The sequence below is a fragment of the Amblyomma mixtum genome, chromosome 9 (genome assembly GCF_055824585.1).
Source record: "Amblyomma mixtum isolate Tamu chromosome 9, ASM5582458v1, whole genome shotgun sequence".
In the NCBI taxonomy this organism is placed as follows: domain Eukaryota; kingdom Metazoa; phylum Arthropoda; class Arachnida; order Ixodida; family Ixodidae; genus Amblyomma; species Amblyomma mixtum.
Window position 1 is genome coordinate 17,428,345 of NC_143020.1, and position 16,125 is coordinate 17,444,469.

Here is a 16,125-nt window from a genome sequence, read left to right on the forward strand (position 1 = left end):
CTCACAAAGTAATGGGCTAACGCAACTTCCAATCAAAACGATAGCTGACACGCTCGCCATAAATTTGAACGCCGATCACAATGCCTGAGACGCCATTCTTCCCTCCGGAGGCTTCGTCTAGAAGGCTACAGTGCAGGAGAGCACCAGGTGATGCATTTTAGGTTAGTTCACGGGAAGGACGCAGAGACCACATTCGGAACCACGCTGCTGAACATTACTGAAGAAAAGCTCGAAGTCACCGTGCCCTTGAGCGTGCAGAAGGAGCCCGACGATTTGCCCGATTGCGAATTAGTGAACGGCAGCAGACTGACGCGAGACGGTCCAGCCTATAAAACGCAGAGCAGAAAACAAGCCAGGCAAAAGACTGTCTGTGTTTATATGCCCATGCTCCGCCGCGGATCGAGTGGAAAACATTTGTGCCGCTATTTCGGCCCGTACACGGGTGAAGAAAAAAACACAACACAGCGGAGCTTACGCACCCGCTTTTCATATTTTGTTTTCATCACGATTTTTGTTTCGTGGTATAAAAAGAGGCTACAGTCATCCGTGATACATTCTAGGACTACTCTCACCGCTTTTTTCCCACCCAGGTAAAAGGGCGATGGAAAACAATTTTGAACAGCTGAGCGCTTAGGCGCCGCATAGTTCACTTTTTTTAATCGCAACTGTACAGAGTTCCTCGACGATAAGCTTAACTGGATTATGGAGTCGTTCCTAATGGAATCACAGTATCCCAACGGCGCCGCACATGATGAGAGATTGCCCATATCATTCGTCTAAAGCCGTATTATGGGCGTTAAAGGACACTGTGTTTTCTTCGCAATGTTTCTGTCATGCACTACGGGTTTGTTTTTAGGCCCTTTATTGTTGTTAGAGGGCAGTGATTGTGGGAAACTTTGCAATGTTTGTTTTTTCACGCTCACAGTGTATAGAATAGCACGATGTGTCTAACTATTTGGCTGCGATCCATATGTATCAGCAGCGCAAATACAATCAGGAAAAAGATGCAGCTATCAGTGCTCTCTACAATGTGCATCTTTTTCCTGATCGTGTTCGCGCTGCTGATACATACAGCGTATGGCACTGGGCTTTATCATTGTTTGTAACGCAAGATGAAGCTAGATTTATCTCTAATTATCGACCCCACGCACAACTGTTTTTATGCTGTTCGATATGGTATTGTTGCTTTATGTGCCCAATCTCGAAATTTTCTTTTCAGCTTCAAGTTGAGCGCGGATAACAGCGGCGCGGATTCGGTTCAGCGACTACCGCCGAGCATGTTTTTATTTGTCATTTCTTTCGTTTGCTCAAGTCAACTCAATAAAGAGATTCTTTTGGAAACGTTTCGGTGCATCCCTGATTACCGGCCTGGCTTCACAACAGCGTCACAATAAATACGCCGAGAACTGCTACGACCATAACATGAGCAGATATCACTTAAAACCTTTTTTTATAGTATTATGTCATATGTAGTAGTATGTCGTATACAACTTTTTCAGTTCTCCACCATGATTCGTCAATTCCAGTAGGCAGGCCCAGCCTGGCTGCATGACATGCAATGTTGAGTACCCTTGTGCAGCTGATTGGGAAGTGCTCAGTCAACTTTGGTAGCTGAATGTTAAGTGTCTGGTTCCTTTCGGCGTACGTGTCTATCAGTATTTCTGAAGTTTTACATAGAAATTTAATACCGGTGGTTCTTCTGTGCCAGCCGCCTAGCTTCATATAGTTGGCTGTATGCTACGCGTCGGACAAGAAATCAACGTACGCCTCAAAGAAGCGGTGCAAATAAGATCCTAGTGTTTAATTGTTTGCGGATATTAATATCTGCTGCTAGTAAAACCGGGGACAGTCTTTGGGCGGCAAGTGCCTGCCTGAGGAATACCGCCACTTTGGGTAGATAGCGGTTGGTGCGAAGTGCGCAGCAGCGATGACGACTCCCTTTGAAGCTGCTTTCTGCATGCGTGGGAACTTCGGTACCCGTGGCGCAAAAGAACTTCCTTATCCCCTCACGCAGCTCTCGATGACCTGGTGCTGAGATTTCGATGCCTAGCGGCAAAATCATGTCGGAGCTAGACCAAGACTAACCAGCTGCGACAGCGTCACACTTTTCTTTTTATTATGCATCTGGCGCTGCTATAACCGGAGCCCCCTTCGTTTTTCTCGATGACGCAGCGTGCTTCAGTTACTCTGGACGCCGCTGTGAACTTGAGAAGCTGGGCATTAACAGATGCCACTGCAAACCTTCAGCCGAAGAAGAGCATTTGTTGGGGTGCTGTAGCTGGTTCTGAACCGAATCGCAGCACTTCCACCTGCAATGCAGGTCTGAAAGCTTCTGAAGAGTGGAGTAGGAGAAAAGAATTGAACAGATCCTATACGCCAACACTAAGTGTCCACAATCCAATGTTCAAAGCAACCTGAAATAGTTCACCCTTCGCTCGTTGAGGACATTAAGAAATAATTATTCGCGCCGAGAGGCTCGACAGATGTTTGCAGAAACTAAGATACAGCATAGTGTGAGGCTTTAAACGTGGCAACTATGACCCTGAAGTGCGTTATTCGAATGAAGGGTGTTAAAAGGTAGGCTGTCAGAATTTTTAAAACAAATATAGACAGCACCAAGCGAAATTTGTTTGTTTGTTTTTTTGCACATGGGTTATGTGGCCACGCGGACTGAAACTATGACAACAATTTTCATCGTAATATCAGTAATTAATCAAGTGCAATATGTACCTTTTTACCCACTGCCGTTATCATGCATGTTCATATTCATCTTAGGGATAGTGGCATTCGATTGATATTCTATTTTGTGCAATTTTTATCAAGCTTCTGTGTTCTCATATACGCCCGTGTAAATTTTCAGCCCATTGTTTCGAATTACGCATGCCAGAGCGGGAACTCAGCAATAAGCTCGTCCCTGCTGTAATGCAGCTGATGCCTATCGCGCTCCGTCTGACAAGAATGTGGACCGACAGGTGACTGTGATTAGTTTTCGTTCTTTGCCAGCCTGCGTTTATAAATTTTTATGTCGTACCCACTCCTATCTTAGTCCAGCAGAACTGATAGTATGTAGAAATAAATAAATAAATTACAGTGCGGATGACGTGAGGCGAGCACTGCTTCTTTAAGGGATTGCTATCAGAGTGGGTGATAAGATCTGGTGTTGCTTTACACTTCGCATGCACTCAAGCGTAGCGATACTGCACTGCTGGCTAGGCGGCATATCCCTTGTGGAAAATCAACGTTTGTTAGTGCGCTACGTATTTCAATTACAAAATCCTGAAAATCTAACTTTCAACACTCTGGTTAATGCGTTTTCAGCGTCACACAATAGCTTTCAAGACCTTGTTCAGAAAAAACAGGATTTGAGATGGTATGCAACGCTTGTACCCGGTGCTTTCTGAGCGTGTGTCGGACCCTAGGCAGCCACCAAATTTAGGCCCTCCCTTTTTGCCCGTTCATTCTCAGTCGTAACGGACCACCACGCCCTTGGTTGGGTCCCTTCCCTGAAAGACCCCTCCGGCTGCCTTGGGCGCTTGGCGCTGCGTCTCCAAGAATATTCATATACCGTCGTCAACAAGTCAGAGCCAGTCCACCAAGACGCTGACTGCTTGTCTCGATACCATTTGGAGCCACTTGGTCTTCGTGAAACTGATCCCGCGCCTTTTCTTTTTGCTATTTCTGATCTCTTGAACATCGCCGACGATCAGCACCAAGATTCCTCCTTACGATCCCTCCTTACGACCTCCTTACCACCGCCACAGCCTACGCCCTGATCGCCCTCCGCTACGGCTTGCCATTCCCCAACAGCTACGCTCCTCTGTCCTCGAAGAAATCCACGATCCACCGACGCCCAGACACCTAGATGTCTCCCGCACATATGCTCGGGTCCGGCGCCGCTTTTTTGAGCCCGGTTTATATCGCCCGTAAAGCGTTACGTCGCCTGTTGTGTGCTGCGTCAACGCAGAAAAAGGACCCCCATAAGCCTGCTTTTCTTCTCAAGCCCATTGATGTCCCGCTGGTACCTTTTACCCGTGTTAGCCTCGACAGTTCTCGGCCCTTTTCCTGCATCCCTATCCGGCAACTTGCGAATCGGTGTCACAACTGACTATGCTACTCAGTACGCCATCACACGTGCCCTGCCGTCGAGATGCGTGTGCAGATGTCGCTGATTTTCTCTTGGAAAATGCCCTTCTATAGCATGGCGCTCCAGGCTAACTACTCACCGACGACGGCCGTACATTTCACTCCAGAGGCGTTGACGACATACTCCTGTCAAGTTCCACACAGCGCAAGCTTGCCACAGCGTATCACCCATGACCCAATGGGCTTACCGTCCGGCTCAACCGATTTATGACCGACATGTTAGCTAGGTATGTCTCGCCATACCACCCTGACTGGGACAGCGCCTTGCCCATGTGGTTTTCCCACACAATTCTTCACGGCATGACACCAAGGGCTATTGCCCTTTCTACTTTTTGTTTCGTAGGCACTCCACCTTGCCAATGGAAACTTTCAAGCCACCTTCTCCAGTGCCCACCACCACTTACGCCCGTGACGCCAGATACGAAGCCAACCAGGCACACCAAATAGCGCGCCGTCGCCTCCAAGCCTCTCATCCCAGAAGCCCGCCTACGACCGCCGACACCGTTAAATCAATAATGAACCTAGATCACTCGTCCTTTCGTGGGCGCCTTCGTGTTACGGTTGTCTCGTCGATAAGCTTCTTTCCCTCTACAGTGGCCCTTACCTTGGCCCTTACCTTGGCCCTTATCTTGGCCCTTACCGTGTGGTGCTTAGAGTTAGTGACGTCAAATATGAAATCGCTGCCAATGCGCCCTCTCCATCGTCTCCTCGCCTGCTCACGGACATCGCCTACGTACGCCACCTTAAACCCTGCAGCGTCGCTAACACTGCGGCCCCCTAACGCCGGGACTGAGCTTTTGCGGCCCGGGGTCATGTAGCGGCCTGACGGCGAGGATCAAGAGATGCACTATGTCACGAGGAGACCACGGACGAAGACGACGAAGACCTCTCACTCGGGCCGCTATCCCAGCTAATTTTAAATTCATTTTATTTTTTCCTATGTATTTTTCGTTTCATGATTTTCAGAAATTTATTTTATTATTTTAATTTTTTCTCTTTTTCAGTCAGTGCAAAATTGAACCCTTACATAGATTGCATTCGAATTTGCACATAAAGCCATCGTCCCGTCTTCAATTTGTTAGCTAACAGGTCCCCTGTCGTTGCATCGTCCAATCTTCCAGTTTATACCCTATTACTACTACTTTTTCTCCTCTATAAACGCTCCTATTTCCATCAGTTCACCGCCTGTGTCTTGGCGACTCCCCGGTAGTGGGTATCTGCCATTTTATTTGAGGCCAACCAACCAACCAACCAACCAATCCACGCTGCTGGCATATGTCTCGCCGTAAATACTTAGCAATATATTCTTTCCCGCTACAATATTGGCACCTTTCTGAATGAAGGGCATAAAATTAAATTTCAGCTCACTTTTAGTGTTGTGCCAGTGAGGATGCCTAATACTCCTGTCACCCGGGCACTGTAAAGGTACTTTGAACTAATGTTCCATTACTCCATGAAAGAACGCGCACTGCCTCACGGATGCGCCTAAGGACACCTAGTTGAAAGGTACTTGGAATGAAGGCTGCTCGAGTTTGTCCTTTGAGGCTGCAAGGCAGTACTCTCTCTCCCAGCAAATTAACAGCAAAAATAAATAAGGATACGAAACTATCGATATTCTTTCCTTAAATTTGCATCCTAAAATTATCGGTCTTTTGAAATATAAGATTATTTGTTTTGTGGCGTTCTCACCATGCCATACTCTCGTCCCAGATTTACAAGCGCCACAGTAACTACGACGCTATGTCGGCCATGATGATTGTTGTTTGCAGCGAGTAGGGACAATGACGGACAACAGCTAGTGATATATCTGCAGTTCTGTTCCCACTCAGGGGCTACCACTACTCGCCTACGCTACCCGCACTCCGAGTCTGCACTGCTTTTTTTTTTGTCTGTACAGTTTCGTGCTTGTTTTTGTTTCTGAGAAAATGAGTGGCAGTGAATATGCGGTGGACTCTGTCCCTGAGTGGATCCTGAGTGACGATCCCTGGATCGTCACTCATCTTGACGGCGATCGCCGAACACAAGGCACACAGAAAAACTTTGATCAAAATCGCAATGATCGCAAGGCAAGAAAAAACAGAGCAAAAGAACCAAAGGTAATAACCGAAGAACCAAGCTGACCGTGTTGGGCTCAGTGTGGCCAGCACTATGATGTTATGTTCTGTGCATGGCAGATGATGTCATTACTGCAGTTGAAATTGCGTTGCTTCAGCATAATATTGGTATAAAACATGTTTTTTATGAAGAAAATGTGACAGTGTTGTATATTCATGTGCACTGAGTTTGCAATTTTAATCCAGTGTTTCAGCGATGAGGGCGCTAAACACTTTTTCCGAAGCTCGTTCCGCGACCGTGTAGCACGGACGAACTCCCTTGATGTACTGCTCCTTTGGTAGTCTAAGGGAGCTTTACTTCAAAGTACCTTTAGAGTGCCCGTGTGACAGGGATATAAGACAATTACAGAAACCCTCCTTACTTCAGAGTACATTGTTCAGATCGATAGGGGTACTCAATGGGACGACATTCGAACCGCTAAAACACACGATCCTCGTGCAGATTTGGCCCTTATGAATTAAGAGGCGGTTAAGAAGTAATACACGTTCCAGCAGGAATAGAGAAATAAATCACATTGTGAATGTTGCATTCAGTAATGCCTTTCTGTCTAGAAATATTGTCATGTTAGCGACGAGATGCCCACACAGACAACCACACGTTGGGGGAACCAGAAAAAGAAAGTAAGAATGCCGCACACGCACAGGCAAGAAGCAGTCCAAAGGTGATATGTCGAAGAAAACATACACTCGGCAAGACTCAAAGAAAATAAAAATAAAACGAATTGACGTTCCGGCGCCTGTACGGGTGCCTTGATCACAAAGAAGCGAAGGAAGGGCAGGTGAGCTATTTATGGGCGGTTTTTTGAAGGGTGCGCAGGTATATCTCATTTTTAAACGCTTTAGCACAACATCATCAAGAAACTGGACATACCATCGACTGGGACGCAGCACGTGTAATTGCAAAGGAAAAATCAGTACCAAAGCGCCTTCTCATAGAATCATTGTGCATTAAATCCACGCCAAACACGATTAACCGGACCCGTGGCACTACCTGCGCACCCTTCAAAAAAACCCTACATATAGCTCACCTGCCCGTGCTTCGCTTCTTTGTGATCAAGGCACCCGTACGGACGCCGAAACGTCAATTCTTTTTATTTTTATTTTCTTTGAACCTTGGCGAGTGTATGTTTTCTGCCACAAATCAGTATGAATTTTCCTCGCCAGATGGGATTCCGTCGAACCATAGACTTTAGTCCAAAGGTGCGCCATAATTGTAATTTCACGAAATCGGTAGCCGAAGAGTTATGACAGCCCAAAAAAATCCCCATCATGCGACCGCACCGTAATCACCACCCCTAAGGCAATGCTGCATCAAGTATCTTTCGGTCTGTCATCCTACTTCGCTATCTCGTGCAAACATATCGATGAATACTCCCTCGGGACGCATGCTGGCCATGCCGAGAGCACTTTAACTTATTGACTCCAGTAAGAAACTGGGACATTTGCATCGTCTATTGCAGACATTTAGGATCTTACTAATATCACAGCATCGCACCCCTGTTGCAATTGAGCTGACACACGTGGCTTGTTCCAGCTTGTGTAATTGTGATAGAGGCTATAAAGGCAGAGCGCTAGACTAGATTACTTCTTAACTGGGTGGCAAACTGTGAGCCAGCCCGTGCGCATGTAAATAAGTTCGGACATATAGATGCTCGTGAGCAGCTGTGCTCAGAAGATGCAAAAATTAGTTTTACAGACACAGATCAGTCCTGATAAACTTGTGACGAATGTATGAAACAAGTTCACGGCTGATCGCTATATTCTTTGTTTCATTTCCTATTTTCTTCGCAGCCTTGAAAATGCCCGTTCTTAGGTAAAGAACTTCATATTTTTCAAAAGATAATCGAACAATCAGATGACAAAGAGAGAATGAATTTGCGCGATGTCGCTTAGACAACACGCCCTGCGATGTGCCTCTGCGCTGTGATTAGATGGTCCACTACTAAATACGGCACCGCTGCAATAAGTCTCAAGAGCAGCGTTCGCAAGCTTTCCTCGCATAGAACCCTTTTCACTCTCTCGGCAAGCCGCCTGAAATGAAAAGAATAGCGTCAACGAACTTCCTTCACTCGTGAAATCCTTATTAAGGATTGTGCTCTTCCACCCGCCTGGAAGTGCGCACTAGTTCTCCCGAAGTGTTTCAAAATATGCTCTTGTGTGTCGGCATGTTCGTTTTGTGGAGGCAGCGTGGAGTGGCATCCTTAAATGGGCGTCCGCAAAGAACTATGTTCCCAATGTTGCAGCGCCTGCGCACGCGCCTCTTTGAACAAGCATGCGTGGACGCTCTGTCAATGAGCGAAGCTGAGTTCTTGCGCAAATGGTCGACATACTTTATCGTCCTGCGCGGCGGTCGAGTATCGGCATTTTTACTGCATTACTGACGTGCTCAGTGCTGCGTCACTGCGCATGTGCTTGACTCATCAGAGCATTAAGTTCATCTGTTTTGTTTTGTATTTTCTATGTTAAAACAGAAAAAATAAACTTCTCTTTCTACACGCGGACTAACGCTGTCTGGGAACCGTCGTCTTGACACCGCATATCGGCCTTCTCATGGAATCTACTGTGCTGTCTAGACATATCGAAAACCTGCATTTGCGGCTCGCCGATTTTAATCTAACGCAGCTGAGCCGCCTGGATGACGAGAATTTGCCATGGCTTCCGAAGCTGCGACAACTGCCTCCGCACGCCATCCACGGCGCCATCCGAGAAGCTGTGCAAGCTGCTGAAGGCGATGAAACCTGCCTTCAGCGCGTAGCCTGGCTGCACTGCTGGTTGTTACCGGAGCAGCAGATCGAGGAATGGAGGCTCTACTGCCTCCGGGAGGCGCCTGTATGGCACCAGTGTCCCGCTTTGCTCGGGCGCATGGCGGCTGCGCTGAGGTTTCGCGAGCGCGATGCAACGGTAGCGTTTAGGACAGACGGTACTAAACTTTTTGCCTGCTTACTGACCGGAGAGCTGCACAGTGAAGCCTACGTTGTTCTAGAACCGGAGCGGCTCCTCCTGGCCTTCCACTGCCGGGGGACCGAAAATCAGCAGCGAGTGCGGGTCGCTCTGCGCGCGGCACTAGGTTACAATCCTTGGTACCTGCTTACTATGCGTGAAAGTGACATCGACGAGGCTTACTTTGCCGCCGACCATGTCCTGCGGGCTTCGGAAGGAAAGCGAGAGCGTGACCTGCACTTTCAACGGCCCTCATATTCCTCCACGGATACCCAGGCTGGAAGCTCTGCTCCGTCTTTTCAGGTAGAAGGCAAGTATACAGTCGCTACTGAGTCCTCGAACTTGTGACATAACTTTTGGGCTTCGAAAAGATGTTTGTAAAATATGTATTAGCACTGGTCGCGTTTTACTAGGCACAATGAAATTATTCTTGCAACAATAATCATAATATATAGTTGCGATCTCGGGGTTGTGTTTTTAACTTATATGTGTATAAGGTAACACGAATACGCATAAGCGGGCCTTCATTTCGAGCAGGAAAACAACCTTCCACTAGATTTTCTTCGCAAGTATATTTAATCTTCCAGTTTCGTGTGCGGTTAGGGCATTCTTCGAGGATTCTCAGTATTTGTATAGGTTCGACAGAACTCAAAAATTATGTTTAGTCCTTGGTGGCGATTTAAACGGTACCAATACCTGTAAAGCCTTGCGCTTTGAGATGTTTGTCCATCGGTTACAATTATTCGAAGTTCTGGGGATGCGTTGTTTCCTACGTGAGGTTACCGCTTCTAATCAACTCGCTCAGTGATTGTCGTTCGCAAAACCAGATGCGAAGAATTTTTATTATTCTTCAGTACGAACGAAAGTGCTTCAAGGCGTTCATATTCGTCCCTGCGATCGCGCACGCTAACTTCAACAGGCAGTACTGAATACAGTGTGGTGGATGAAAAGAAAGAGGCACAACCGAACGGCACACGGGCCGGTGTACAAAGCCACATAATGCGTTGGATACAGGAATAAACCTCGAAGCAATTATTTATGGCCTTTAACTTCTAAATAAGAAAGGGAAAGGAAAATTGGACGCTAGGTTTAAGATTGTGATTCCTTTAGTAAACTATTTTTGAGGAACGTGTATGTTGACACCACGTTTGGATGTAGTCTGTTCTTGGTGAATATATATCGTTTAAAACTGATTGTTTCTTTCAGGGCCATTAGCGTGCATTGCGCCTTAAATCTGGGTTTCTTGAGGTTTGAGATGCAATCTGCGTGCAGCGCTTTTTCCGCTAGGCGACGTGTGTTATGTGTATGAGAGTGAACACTGACTTAAAAACGTAGATATATAGGATTTCGACGAGAAATTACTGTGGGAACACAAGAGCCGAGTTAGGTGTCCCCAGTGTGAAATAAATATAGCTCACTGGCTTACAATATGAGCACATTACTAATGGCTCCAGTCTAGCGCCTTCTGTTCTGCTAAGATAATGAAAGGAGGCCGCTACCATCGCCGCCAGAGTCTTTGGGTGATAGAAAAACCTCCTGCCCCCCCCCCCCCCCCCCCCCCCCACTCAGTAGCGCCTAATGCTTTGTTCAAATTTGTTTTGGGTAGAGCATTTCGTGCAGCCACTGTATAGCACGAGAAAACCCATTTTAAAATTAGATATAACAGTAGCTACCGCAACAGTAGCAGGAAAATTTTATAATAGTTCAGAGCAATATACCCATCGATACGGAAAGCAATACAGCCGCCGCGGTGGCTCAGCTGTTACGGTGCTCGGCTGCTGTCCCGAAAGACGCGGGTTCGATCCCGGCCGCGGCGGCTAGAATTTCTTTGGAGGAGAAATTCTTGAGGCCCGTGTACTGTGCGATGTCAGTGCACGTTAAAGAACCCCAGGTGGTCGAAATTTCCGGAGCCCTCCACTACGGCGTCTCTCATAGCCTTAGTCGCTTTGGGACGTTAAACCCCATAAACCAAACCAAACCAAAGCAATACAAGGGCTGTGTGGGGGTGGGTTGCACGACAATTAGTTAGTTTGTTATTTTTATAGTTTCGATGACCTGCAAGGGAACTGAGTTATGGCCGTTGCTTTAGTAATATGAGATAATGCAACATAAGTAACAGTTTTAAAAGTAAAAACCTAACCATACGTCCCTAACGCATTTGTTGGAAGCAACAGGTCTTACAGAAACGGAGGCGAGCAGCGGCAGAAGACAACGAAATATGGCAATATATATATAAATAGCAATATGGCAATATGGCATTGGAATAAAGAACTGAAATATGGCTTGCATGCCAATCGGTAATGATAAAACGGTGCAACAGTGTGGTTTAATGCGAGGTGAAAAAGCGATTAATAATGCAGCGTGCTCTTCTAACGTTCAGGGCTCGCCGTCGCCCTGATCACTGTGTAGGATTAGAGCTCCAGGCGATAAGTTTAAGCGTAAATATACGATAAAGGTATCTGAACATGAAAATTCATTCGCCATGGCAGATTTTCTGCGCAAAAAAGATGACCGACAAGCAACACCACAGGACGAGCGCAAACTAACAACTGGTTCATTCAGTGTTTTACGGCTACAAACTTAAGACAAAATTCCGCGCTTGTGCATGAGATGTTCTCATGGCTTGACTGGTAAACATGGATAACCACACCCTACAATAAAGACCGTAATAAGGCTGACTTGCTTCTGCACAAGGCCACAGATGTGTCAGTGATGCAGTTATGAAAAGTTTTAACTGGAAGGCTTCCATTATTTCGCGTGCCTCGGTATTGCTGTCTCTGCCAAGAATCTTAATCTAAGTCATGGCCTTCATTCGCATGCTCTCCAGTGTTTAGAAAAATTCGTGTCTTTATCCTTTATATTGAGAGTGCGCTTATGCTCCCCTGCACGAACATTGATGCAGCGTCCAGTTTGGGCAATTTAGGCCTTTCCACTCGTTAGTGAAATTTCGCAAACCGTTTCTTTTCCGCATTTAACATAGGCCTTGCCACATTTTCTTGGCGCATTGACTCTGCCTAGTTCAGTCCTTAGCTTTGAGACCACAGATCTGGCCTAGCTTTACCCGCGCTTTGAGCAACATAGGAACTTCGCATCTGTTCGTCATTTTTTTTTTTTATATTGCGCGCAACTTTGCGCACGTAGGGTACAAGCACAGGTTTTGTACCTTTATTTAGGATCATTTTGCGCGTGTTTATATCTTCTTCAGGAGGGCAGGGAAAGGGATTACGCCGAATAAGGTGAGTGCCCTCTTAGGGCTTGTGAAGACATCAGCTTGACCCCGTAAGCGTGTGTGCAGAATACTCAGGCCTGAATCGTGGAGACAGGTTCGCCTATGTCAAGATCACTTGGGACACTGTGTGCTTGGAGCAGTACCCGACTAGGCTAGGAGAACATATAGACCGCATCCACAGGGGAAATGCCGCGCAACACACGGAGGCTCGGTGGAACGTCATCATTAAACTAGTATTGAAGTGGACCGAGTAGCGGAATGGCCAGCAAGGAAGGGGGACTGTGACTATGCTCAGTGGAGTTCAACAGCAAGAGTGTGTTATGGCCTTTGTCGAGGAAGGGTCCAGGTACAGCGAAGAGCCTACCATGCAAACAATGAATTGTTGGCCATCAATAGAATGATCGCCAAGAAAGGTGGTATTCAGAATCAAGAGCGCTGCTTTTTTGAAAGGGTGGACAGTCTAGCGAAGACCACCTGCATGCCACCGGCAGCAAGAAAGAAGCATCTCTTAAAACAAGTGCTAGAATTTTTGTATATACAAACCTGCACCTTTTGCAGGTAGATAAAGACGGAAGGTGTTGTTAATGTGACTGAAGGTGTGTTTAGTGAAAACGCAGGCGAGGTGGTTACTAGGAACTTCAGGCAGTTTTAGTGGGGCGTAATAAGCTATAAAACAACAGCTATAAAATTTTACAGTAGTTTAGAATAGCGGCATATCGCCAAACGTGTAACAAAGTGCACAGGCAACTCGTTACACGAATTGTTTCACGGCAAAAACAGTGGATATATAGCGTTCAGGACTGTTGTAAGCGAGAAAGAGTTATGGGAGAAGTGAATTTCTTTCTTCAGAAATCTACGCGTGAGTTAGTAATGCATGAGCCGATGCATGAGTAAATGTTCAGGAATTATTTTTTTGTACCTGATGCTGAAGTATTTGAATCTGTTAAATCCTGTCTAGAAGACAATGGCGAGGTGTCCTTCATAAACTGAACGCGGACGACTGTAGGTGATTTTATACTTTAAATTTTACCTTAATAGCACATTTATAACTTTTGACAACGGGTACTACGTGCAACGTCGCGGTATATGTGTAAGAGAGAAAGGAATTTAATGAGGAAAAGGTTTAGAGGTCGGTCGAGGTATATGTGTAGGTTCATATGTAGCACCTGTCCTGTGCCACATATATTTGTCCTATATTTACCGTGCCTTGGCTAATGCCTTTGACGGCTACAAGGTTTTAATTTTGTTTAAATACGCTGAAGGCCTCCTAATTATGGAATGAGATTTTAAGTGATTTCGCAGAATTTAGCAACAGTCTGACCTTTACTCATGCGGTACTAATTGCAAAGTGACCACAGTTTTTGGACATCAAATTCTCTCTGTAAATCTGCATGTATCATGTAAGTTCTGCATGATCATGCAAGGATTGCACAGGATCTTCCACAGTATTAGTGTGCGCAAGAAAGATTGTCAACAGTGGTAGTGCTGCAATCGTAGCTTCAGCCTACGCTTGTCAAAGCTTTGAGCAAACAAAGATGAATTAATAGTTTTGAAACACAATTGACCCAAGGGGACACAGATGGACCACATAACTATCATGTATATACGCGTAAGTCCCCAAAGCATCGAATCAATCATAGTAATTATGCATGCAGGACAACGTCGATTGACCATTCAATTTATTTCCGGTACGTTGCACAGCGACTGAGCTTTGCGTTGCAGCTGCGATGCATACAAGCTGCTACCTACAGCTCACAACTACTATTTTGTCTGTTCGCCCTACAGAAGAAACAACTGCTAGAAAGTTCTCAATGCACAAGGAAAACTTTCCTATTGGCCTTCACTGTTTTAAATGCGTAATTACGAATAAAAATTGTGAATTTCACATTTTATACAGGGTATACACACATTCGCAAGTAAGTCTCTCCTACAATGGAAGTCTATGCCATTTGCATTACAGTGGCCTTGAGTCGGAGAGCAATCTGTGCGTGCTTTCCTGTTTGCTTCGTTGTAAAGCCGAGATGAAATCAAAGTAACGCATCTCTCGTTCTTAAACCAGCTCCAGCTTCTTCTGGTGAGCGCGTGCTTTTCACCTGTGCGAAGTGCGGCCAGGGCTTCTCCTCATGGGAGCTGTGCGAGGCGCACGTGTGGAACGAGCACATTGAGGGACAAGTGGTCCACGTGAGGAGCACCTACGAGAGGGAGCAGTTTCGGTAGTCCTCCATCGATGATCAAGGACGAGCGCAAGGGCTTTCGGTTCATGTACTTGGGCTCGGCCTGGTGGGCCATCTGTGAATTGTTTGTACAGATTTGACGATGGTTGTTCTCGAATAAAGACGTTTTTAATGCACATACACACTTCATTAAGGTTGCAAGACGCGTGGAAGCGTGACCGTTTGTACAACTTGATTCGACACATGCCCCTGCCGATGTCAGGAAACACCTGCGCTCTGGCTCTACGCTTTATTAACGTCGGCCGCATTGGCCGTGGGATGGACACGGCCGGCGCATCCTCTAGTCCGAGTCTGCACCCTACGCAGCAGTCTGTGTTTCCAACATTACCGGCAAGCAAGCCCAAAGAGGCACAGGCCCGGGACTATGTTTGACGACGAACTTCGTAGAATATACACGGTTTCGTGTGTGCCAACCGTGTGTGACGTCGCGCACGAACTATCGCGATCAAGGTTTACCTGATGCGAGTGTATGGAAAAACATTGTTTTGAGAGGAGTCACGTAATATTGTCGCCTGAAATTTGCAGGCTATGAGGGGACGTCTACGCTGTATCAGTTGGTAACCATACCGCGCGACTGAGTCACGGTCTGATGGTTCAATAAACTTTTCTTTCCTGAGAAAAAGCGTCCCGTAGTATTATGACTTCGAAAGTATGCCCTTTACAGCATCTATTCGTTCGTCTATACCTTGTCAGCTCGTTTCGAGACGCCTAGTCGAGACAGCCATCAATTGTGTGATCATAAAAACATCCCCTAAAATATTCTCTTTGAAGACAGCTGTCGGATTCTCTTGACGAGATGTACTTGCGAGATTTACTTACGCTGCTCGGCGTCGCTCGCCAGGCAGAACAGCCAGGCCTTTTCCTGCGTACCTGCGTAACCCGTCACGCATCAAGTATACGGCATCGCAGGCTTGCGCGTCACGTGCACTTTACTTGTTTGCGAACGGAGGCAAAATGAGAAGAGAACATATCATTCCTGCTATACCGCCGGTGTCCCATTACGCCTGTAGTCTCGCAGCCATACAGACGCTCGCTTGCTCGCGTCGTTGCCCCCACAGGGCTCTTAGCACCGCCTTGTGGATGGCACGGTCAACATATGAAGCTCTTCTATAGCGTTAAGGGTAAATATCCTGGCCGTAACAGCATTGAAAGGCTATGGCTTCATAAGGACCAAACATTATGCGAAAGAACCGTTTTTTGCAAGTGGACACCACCGCGACGTACGTGAAAGCGTGACTGATTTTTCCCTGACCAGGGAAGCCAGTTGTGAGTCTTTCCTTTCCCGAAAAATTCGCGAAATCTACAAATTGCCAACGCTAATGCCATTGAACCCAATGAACGATGGCTGCAGTGCCGCACATATGCCACAATGTTAACGTCATCGCATGAAGCGCAGATCTCTCCGTCACCACCGCCACTTTCTATTGCGATAAAAATATTACGGAACGCGTGTTCTCCCCCAAAC